This window comes from Delphinapterus leucas, chromosome 12 (genome assembly GCF_059928025.1).
Source record: "Delphinapterus leucas isolate spDelLeu-1000000601 "Yukka" chromosome 12, BTC_Dleu_Yukka2, whole genome shotgun sequence".
Classification (NCBI taxonomy): domain Eukaryota; kingdom Metazoa; phylum Chordata; class Mammalia; order Artiodactyla; family Monodontidae; genus Delphinapterus; species Delphinapterus leucas.
Genome location: NC_143140.1, coordinates 21,874,397 through 21,884,229, shown reverse-complemented (window position 1 = coordinate 21,884,229; position 9,833 = coordinate 21,874,397). Strand labels below are relative to the sequence as shown.

At 37.1% G+C, this 9,833-nt stretch overlaps 1 pseudogene; it reads right to left on the bottom strand.

Annotated features, from left to right (window-relative positions):
* Nucleotides 1-1,501: 1,501 nt before the first annotated feature.
* On the bottom strand, nt 1,502-9,432 carry LOC149747845 (mitochondrial ribonuclease P catalytic subunit pseudogene; annotated as a pseudogene).
* Nucleotides 9,433-9,833: the final 401 nt, after the last annotated feature.

The following is a 9,833-nucleotide window of genomic DNA, read 5'->3' as shown; positions in this document are numbered from 1 at the left end:
TCTCCCTAATCACCACAACTACGGGGGAATTATCAGTGTGAGCTGGGTGTGTATTACAAAGTAGGAATATAATGCTAAGACTTCAGCATCCTGATCAAGGGTCATTAAAAGTTCTTTTCAAATAAAGCAATAATCTTCAGAGAGCTTATAAAAGAGCCTGACAACATCTTCCAACTTGTCAATAAATATATACTTTTTATAGCCTGGCTTTTCTATTTTTAATTGGCATGCTTTCAGGGAAACACCCAAGTCACATCTTTTGAGTGGGGAAATTAATTATTGATTTGCCTCTAGGCAAATAACTTCATTAAATTTGTGTGCTGAATGCCTGGTTTGTTTAAGAAATTGAATGTAGAAGCTCATTTCTTATTCAAAAATTTTGTGATTCACCTCAGTTATCAAAACAGATTACATGTTGGGAAAATAATAAATAGGTTTTAATATGGAAAAAGCATGTACTAATAATCAATAAAACCAATAGCAAAGCCTCATTGAAAAGCCAGAGCTGCAACCTCATGTTAATGGATGACGTTACAGAGAAATGACTTTTCCATGGAAGTTTTCCTTAAGTAAACTGCTCACTTAGGACTGCTCATCTGTATAGAGAGATTAAGTAAATCAGGATGGAAACAATAGAACTTCTTATAATCCCATTTCAGTGGAAAGGTTAATTTTCACTTTACTGGTTGAATCTAGTGTGTGTACCTGTCCCTGTTATTAAATTACTTACAAATGCAATCCGATGCCATCATCATAACAGTTTTGGGGGTCAGGTATTATTATCCCCATTTTACACATAAGGAAATTGAGGCTCCAGGGTAGGTGGACCTTCCCAAGATCATACATAGAGAAAGTGGCAGAACTTCTGATGCTACTTTACCACACCCCAGCTGGCCCTGTCATTCTCTCTTGCCTCCTGGAATCAGCAGCATTTCCTGTAATGCCTTTATCAAACTATCACTTATCATCTTCCTATAACATTTCCTACATTTTTTTCCAGGTTACTATTTATTAAGAAATCCTAGTCATTGCAGAAAACTACCCTGGAACGTTGCAAACACTAAATTGGTCTATATTATAGCAAGGAATTTAACAACCAAACAAGCAAGCAGTCTTGAGATTTAAACAGTGAAATTTTCTTCATGGTTGTGTTTGCTTTTAACAGAACATGAAGCATACACAGATTCATACAGGTCTGTGGAAAGCAATCTTTTCCTTTAAATACTGAAGAAAATACTCATGTATATATGTTCATATACAAACTATCATGAAATATTAAATTAATGTTTTGGCTACAACAAATACCTACAAGATTCTATACAATTTTCTTGCGCTTCTATATCACTGTATTATTAATTATATTACAACTAGTGCTATTCCTAGAAAGACTATTGTTTCTTAGTCTTTGAGTATTATTATTATTACTATCAATATTATTATTAAAAGTTAGACCTGTCATTTAGATATTGTTTATGTAATTTTTAGGTAAACAGCTTTTAAATAATATTTATATGGTTAATTATTTTTAAAAGGTCCACTTTAATTCATAATATATGTGCAGTATAAAAACTAATTCCAACATCTTTGTGAGTGTGCTCATATTTTTTATATTTATTATGAATATTTTTCTACTTCTTTTCATGTCTCAGTTTTGATTTTATATCAGCCACTGTGAATGAAACAACAGTTGGGACTGAAATTTGGTGATATTTTCCATAGAAACAGCTCCCTTTTCTTTGCCAGACATCTAGAGTAAAGTCCTGTGGTTCTAAAATTGATAAATCTATTTCATTCAAAGTCCTGCTAAATGATATATGGGAATAAAGATGCGGACCTATTAGAGAACGGACTTGAGGACATGGGGAGGGGGAAGGGTAAGCTGGGACAAAGTGAGAGAGAGGCATGGACATATATACACTACCAAACGTAAGGTATATAGCTAGTGGGAAGCAGCCGCATAGCACAGGGAGATCAGCTCGGTGCTTTGTGACCACCTAGAGGGGTGGGATACGGAGGGTGGGAGGGAGACGCAAGAGGGAAGAGATACGGGGATATATGTATATGTATAACTGATTCACTTTGTTATAAAGCAGAAACTAACACACCATTGTAAAGCAATTATAAAAATGTTTTATAATTCCAATGAAAATGTTTTATAACTCCAATAAAAATGTTCAAAAAATAATGATATATGAATGAGAAGAAAGAGGTGTCAAGAGAAGCAGATGAGAAAAGTGAAAGATGAGAATTACTAATTATTTTTAAGTAACAGAAGAGGAAAGACAAAGGATGATAATAGTCATCATAATACAAACACTTTTGAACAGTCACCATACAGAGGGAACTGTGTATGCTTTACAAGCATCATATATATATATATTTATATATATATACATTTTTTTTTTTTTTACAAAGTAGGCAATGAAGGTTTAAGGAAACTAAGTAATGTGCTCAAAGTTACAGATAGAGAATGACTGAATCAGAATTTGAACTGAAGGCTGTCTGATGCCAAAGTATATACTTTTACCAGTGTGATATACTGCCTTCCTAAAACTCTAATGAATCCTTATAGACACCCTTAGCTCTAGCAGTTACAATCAGTGGTGTAGATTTAGAGGGCAATGTTACACACAATATCATTTCAGTAAAAGCAAAGATCCTGCTGATGTCTGGTACATGTATTTACACTGGCTTTACAATATTAGATCACATTTTTAACTTGGAAAAAGCTATCGAACTGTCTAAGAAACAGCAACAATTTGTTTCATTATTTACTTTTTATTAATAACTAAACTCTTTAAAGGAAATGTTGTTCCCAAAGATTTCAAGCTTTTATAAATAAAACATAACTAGATTATATGAATTTTCCATGCAAATGGAAGATAAATCAAAAAAAAAAAAAACTTCGGTCTAAGTATCAGCGGGGAAAAATTCCTTAAGAAGTTAGCCTTCACTATTAATAACACCAAGAACCAGTTTAGGCCAATGACGGACAACTCAGGTAAGAGAAACTTGTTTTCTCTCCTTATCTTTCACCTACATCTACTCACACACAATAATGCTTTTGCATCTCACCCTTCTTGCAATTCTCTCTCTCTTTCTCTCTGTGCATGGTAACAATATTTCTTCAATCCGATGGCTTTCCCTCTTACCCATTCTTCAAGTTCACTATTTTTGCATGACTTTATAATTTCCTAAGTCTCTTCCAAGTCATACTCACTCCTTGTTCAGACCTTCGATCTTTGAGATGTCCGTCAATCCTTGTGTTTGGCAATCTCTAGATCAAACGAGATTAGTAATCATACATACTTTGAAACCTGTGCATGTGATCAGGTGAACTTTAGAAAGAAACAGATGTATAGAAATCTGGGAGGAGGTGTAACCCTTTGGAAAATAAAATTTTCATGTGCCAATCTGTTATTCATAGCATCTTCTCCACACAGCTTGTAAATTATTGCCAAAGGACTTTATTTCCCTTGGAGATAACACTTTCTAAATTGTTTAGACATGATTTACGTTACTTACCATTTTTATCTGACTTCATTAAATGAAGAACTAATGAGTCAAAGCATCATTATCATTTCTTTCCACCATCATCACAATAAGAGCTGGTAGTTTTCTGGATAAGGGGGTGGAGTGTAGGAACAAAATATCAGGTAGTATTAGCCTGACCATGGTGTAGGATAAAACAAAGTAGCTTTACTATAAATAATGTTACTTAAATACAGTTTTCTTAAATCATTCATTAGCACCATTTTTCTTCAGAGAAGAAAATGAACCTTCCCAAAACTGACTATATAGACATCACAGACTATCCATAGCAAAGAGGCAGTAGAACAAAACAACCAAGATAAACAGTAGTACTTACATAAGTGACTTGTTTACACCTGAGTAAGGAAAAATAAAAGTGTTTGTATCCTATTTTAATGTAGTAGTTACAAGTATGCATGGATAGGAAAATGTATTACCCTAAACCCCAAAGTAACATTTATCACAACTCAGATCCATCTTAGGGGGGCCTGGGGGGTGCAGGTAGTTAAAAGGTGAGAACAGCTCTTGTATGTGCTGTTTTTTAAGAGTGCAACCAGGATCTATAATTACTTCTGAAAAGAACAAGTAACAACTGAGTATATTAACTGTCAACAAACATCTGCTAAAAGTGGTAATTAACACCATATGGCTCATGAAACTCAAGACAGACATCTGATCATCTAGGTAGCACCACAGTAAACATTTGCTGGGACATCAGACCATCTTAGCCTTGTCTGAAAATTTCCCTAGTTAAATACTCCTGGTTTATAGTCTAAAAAGCCTGCTTCATAAAAGCGTGAGGTGTCAAAAGTCCACACTAGTAGGTGTTTTTAAACACTAAGTTCACTGGAATATTTGCAATGAAATACCCGGTGTCAGGTCTCCAAAAATAAACTAGTAACAGAAAGGGAGAAATAACTAAACAGTCAAAACAGTCATTGCATAATCCATCTTCTAAAGCCCTAATGTAATCTTATCAAGGAAACCACTCGGCCTCTATTTGCTATTATTTTAAACAACTTTTCAACAGATTGTTAGAATAGAGCTTCAGGGCCCATATTTGAAAGTGGACAGCTACACTCAGAACAGAAAGAAAAGTCAGGTGACAGCCGACACCCAGTCAGGAAGAGAAGAAGGGGAAAAACTATAAAGAGAGCATCAAGAGTTATTGAATGCAGCCATCCAGTCCACTTTTTATGTCTGGGACATTTCCTGTGTTCAGTATTGAGATGGCTTCTAACAATTCCTGCAAGATCCGTCTCTTTTCAGAAAGTCACTCAGGTCTGTGTCACAGTGAGCTGAAAATCCCAGACACTAAGGCCCGCTTTAATGAGACTATCTTCATATATGTAATTGGAGGTCTACAGGAGATACACACATAAATGTTACAGACTAGAAATTGCAGCATGTTGACATGATGTTTGCATCATAATGTTAATTTATATACACTGCTTGAGTTTTCTGTTCAATTATATTTGTTGCTTCATTTGCATATACTCAACATCATTAGTTAGTTATTAGGGAAGTGCAAATCGAAACTACAATGAGATATTCTCCAGGATGGCTATAATTTAACTAAAATAAAATAAAACAGAAATAAATGTTGGGGAGATTATGGAGAAATTGGAACCTCATCCTCATACATTGCTGGTGAGGATGTAAAATGGTTTGGCCACTGTGGAATTTTACATTTCCTCCAAAAGTTAAAGATAGAGTTACCATATGACCCAGCAATTCTACTCCTAGGTATATACCCAAGAGAACTGAAAACATATGTTCACACAAAAACTTGTACATGAATGTTCACAGCAATATTAACCATAATAGCAAAAAGTGGAAACAACTCAAATGTTTGTCAACTGATCAATGAATAAATGAAATGTACATACAACAGAATATTGCTCAGTCATTAAAAGTAATGAAGTAGTGATACATGCTACAACTTGGATAAATCTTGAAAATATTATACTAAGTTAAAGACGCCAGACACAAAAGGGTACATATTGTATGATTCAGTTGATATGAAATGTCCAGATTAGGCAAATCCATAGAGACAGAAAGTAAATTTGTGGTTGCCAGGGGATGGGGGTGGGAAGCATTGGGAATAGAGTTTATTTTGGGGGGTGATAGAAGTGTTTGAGAATTAGTGGCAATAGTTGCACAATAGTGTGAATATATTAAAAACCACAGGAGTGTGTACTTTACAATGGTTAAAATGATGAATTTTATGTTATGTGAATTTTATCTCAATAAAAAAATGAAGAAATCAAAATATGTACATTTTTTTTCCATGTGATCATTTTCTAAGTCCACTGTGTTTAAATGCTTCCACAGGTAATTAAATGCATTCAAAAAGCTAAAGTTCAACTCTCTGATCTGACAAGCAGGATTGCTTCTAGGTACTTCATAATGTTTCAGTTCCCAAAAGAATACACTTTACTGAACCTTATGAAATATTTAAAGGGATATAAGACTTTAATATAGAATGTGTTACCTACATAATACTCTACCATGCCATTCATATTCCTCTTGGCAGAGGGCAATCTTCTCCTCAAATATTCCATATAGTCTTAGAAACAGAGGAAAAAAAGGTAAAAATTATGGCCTATTCTCAGATAGGTCTAATAGCGTTGGTCAGTATTATCTCTTCTATGGGATATACTTTAAAGGAGAGCAATTCAGAATAGCTGAGGATTTTCTAAGCAGCCCACTCCAATTCTTCTTTAGACAGGCACTTCGTTTCCTTTAAATTTTAAATTGTCTTCAAAAAAAATTTATATATATATATTTATTTATTTATTTATTTTTGGCTGCGTTGTGTCTTCGTTGCTGTGCACGGGCTTTCTCTAGTTGCAGCGAGCGGAGGCTACTCTTCATTTCGGTGCGCGGGCTTCTCGTTGCAGTGGCTTCTCTTGTTGTGGAGCACGGGCTCTAGGCATGTGGGCTTCAGTAGTTGTGGCACACAGGCTCAGCAGTTGTGGCTCGCAGGCTCTAGAGCGCAGGCTCAGTAGTTGTGGTGCATGGGCTTAGTCGCTCCATGGCATGTAGGATCTTCCCAGACCAGGGCTTGAATCTGTGTCCCCTGCATTGGCAGGCGTATTCTTAGCCACTGTGCCACCAGGGAAGTCCTCCCCACAAAATTTTTTTTTTATTAAAAATCAATTTATTGATATGCAAACCAACTGGACCAAACAGGACAAACAGGATAGAAGCAATACTCTAAACAAGCATCAACTTAAGAGCTCTGATGCCAACTAGGAGGACACCCAAACACAGTTTAGCATGGGGGTACGAGTCTATGTCTTCTGGTGAAGGCAAAGCCATTTGGTTGGCACTTCGTAGGAATATCTTTCCACCAGGTCGTCATTGTAAGGTATGTGCCACGAGTCTCCAGTTGTTTGCACCATGGTGTCAAAGATGAGAATATGCTGAAAAGTTATTTTTGATCCCGGATGCCTACAAACAATTGCTAGCTGATGTCCTTGCTGCCACTTAAAGAACAGGTGTTGGGTCTTGGCATCAGGAACACAGGCCTTGTGGTCCCGCATCAGATCTTTTGTGATAAACTTGCAGTGGTTCCCTGAGTGCAGTGTGGCATACAGGAGGAACGACATCCTCTGAGATGTTGTCAGCAAAAAAAAAAAAAGCTGGCTTGCTTTTGCACATTTTCCATATCATTCTTCCTCCACCAGGAATTCTGCATTAACATATGCTTCCAGCCCAGGACCAGCACTTGAAGATTCTGCTTGGCTAGTTGAGAGACCACATCCAAGAGAACTTGAGATTCACGAGCTTTAGGAAACATTTTGGCAGCATTGAGCTCATCAATGACAATATCAAAAGGAGGACAGTATTTTACAAAGTTCTGAAATCTCAAGTTCCTGAGGTGCTGTCTTTTTGTATTGGTCACCTCCATCTATCACATCCCTCATGATTTTTTCCTTGAGAAATTCATACTCTTCTGAACTCAGGTGAATCGACTCTACAGTTTTTCCACAGCCCAAACACTGACGACTTTGCTGGACTGTGGTGAACTGTCCTTTCCATTGTTCTCCAGGAACACTTTCAAACCATGCTTTTATACTGTGTGCAAATGACTCCCCAGGATATAGCTGATTATTTCTTAGATACAACAGAATGTCATGTAGTTTGTTTGAATGCGATCATCTTTCATGTCTTTTCCAAAATCAAAGAAGGCTTTTAATGTTTCCAACATAGGAAAAATATCATGACCTAACAACTCTTAATACAAATTCCAAACTACACTTACATCTTGATGAAAGAGGGCTCCCTGGATACAGTCACTATAGTTCTTTTTTTAAGGAATCATGACTTGTTTGATGTCCTCTAACAGCAGCAAGGCCTCTCTCCATCTGTCTGTATGGATTAATCCCTGGATGAGAAGAGTGTACGCTCCAGCTTCTAAACGCTTGTATCTGGCTTTCATGATTTCATAGACATCAATAATTTCGATGTCTGCTTATGAAAAACACAGAGATACAAATACTTGACCAGCAAATCATAGCCTACAATACCATTGTTTTTTGCAGCTATCTGTGCCAGCACAGATTTGGCCACATCTACAGAAATATGGCATTTAACCATCTGTGAAATGATCCAATTTTCAAAGTTAGCCTTTTCTTTGAAATCTTCCTTAAGTTTATCCCACTCTTCTGAATTCAAAGGTTTTGTCAGGACTTGAATAATGTTCTTCACAGGTGGCAAGATGTGCTCTTTACTCAGAGGATTCATCTGTTATCTCTTCTTAGCCGCTCCAGCTGCAAATATGTGAGCAGAATCGGCAGAAACTTGCTTATTACTGCCCTCATCTTTTTTCCTGACATATCTGGCTTTGGCAGTCAGCAGATTCATTGCTTTGGTATTTTGTGGAGACACTGTTTTAAGAGAAAACCACTTCTCTTGGTTCCTGAGGCCATAACAGTCTTTGAGAAAGAGAGAGAGAGAGAAGAGTGACCTGGGCCTAGCCCAAGGTATGGGTTGCTCTTCCAAAGTTTAGGAAAGCTTTGAATACCAGTGAAATAGAAAGTCATTATGCAGTTAAGTCAGCACCAGATTGTGAGAGAGATGTTCAAAAAGCCCCAACTTCTACAGCGTAATTAAGGGATTTGCGGGTAGGGGGCAGAGAATCGAAGCGCAACTTTCTAAAAGATGATTTTCAGCTTCTCACAGACAAATCAAATGCTTTTGGGGCTAGCAGCAATGAAGCTTGGTTCAGTTCTCTCCATTCAACAAGGATATGGGGACATGCAACCTTGGTCGCAAGTTCCAGGACCAGGGGACAGAGCAGGAACCCTCTGGTGCCTGTTACATTCCAGTCCGTAAACAGCAACACCCACGTACCATGCAACCATAAACGCGGCGGAAATTCCCAAAACAATTTGTTTAAAGAATTTTATTATTAGATTTTCTAAATCTTACTAAGACAAAAAATTAAGCATTAAAACATTATCTTAGGGTTACTGAATATACTATTTTTTGAATTTTATTTTATTTTTCTATACAGCATGTTCTTACTAGTTACCTATTTTATACATATTAGTGTATATCTGTCAATCTCAATCTCCCAGTTCATCCCACCACCAACCCCCCACCGCTTTCCACCCTTGGTGTCCATACATTTGTTCTCTACATCTGTGTCTCTATTTCTGCCTTGCAAACCGGTTCATCTGTACCATTTTTCTAGATTCCACATATATGCATTAATATACGATATTCATTTTTCTCTTTCTGACTTACTTCACTCTGTATGACAGTCTCTAGGTCCATCCACATCTCTACAAAGGACCCCATTTCATTCCTTTTTATGGCTAATATTCCATTGTATATATGGTTCTGCTGGGGTTGTCAACCACAGTAAGTCACCCTCCTCGCCCTCACAAAATAAAAATACAAATTCTCTTTCTCTCAGATACAAACACACATGTAGAGGTGGGTACAGGAGCTCAGATCAGCTAATCAGATGCTCTCCGGACATTTCCACTCTCAAGAGGGCACCCACAGGGTCCAAAAGCAGCACCCAGAGGTTTGGGTCTCAGATTTCTGAGGCTGAAGTCCCTGTAGCTTCTCAAGTTTTGTCCGTCCTAAGGCCTGATTTTTCAAATCTTCATTTAATTCTCTAAGCAATCCATTATATCTCCAGGATATGTCTTCTCCCTTGTTTGACTTAGTCAAAGTCATTTTCCTTTGCTTACTGCAAAGAACCCTAACTGATGTGGCAGGGCTCACATTCAGGGCGTTCTGAGGCAGTGCAACTGGTAGAAATGGCCTTGGACTTGGTTGGA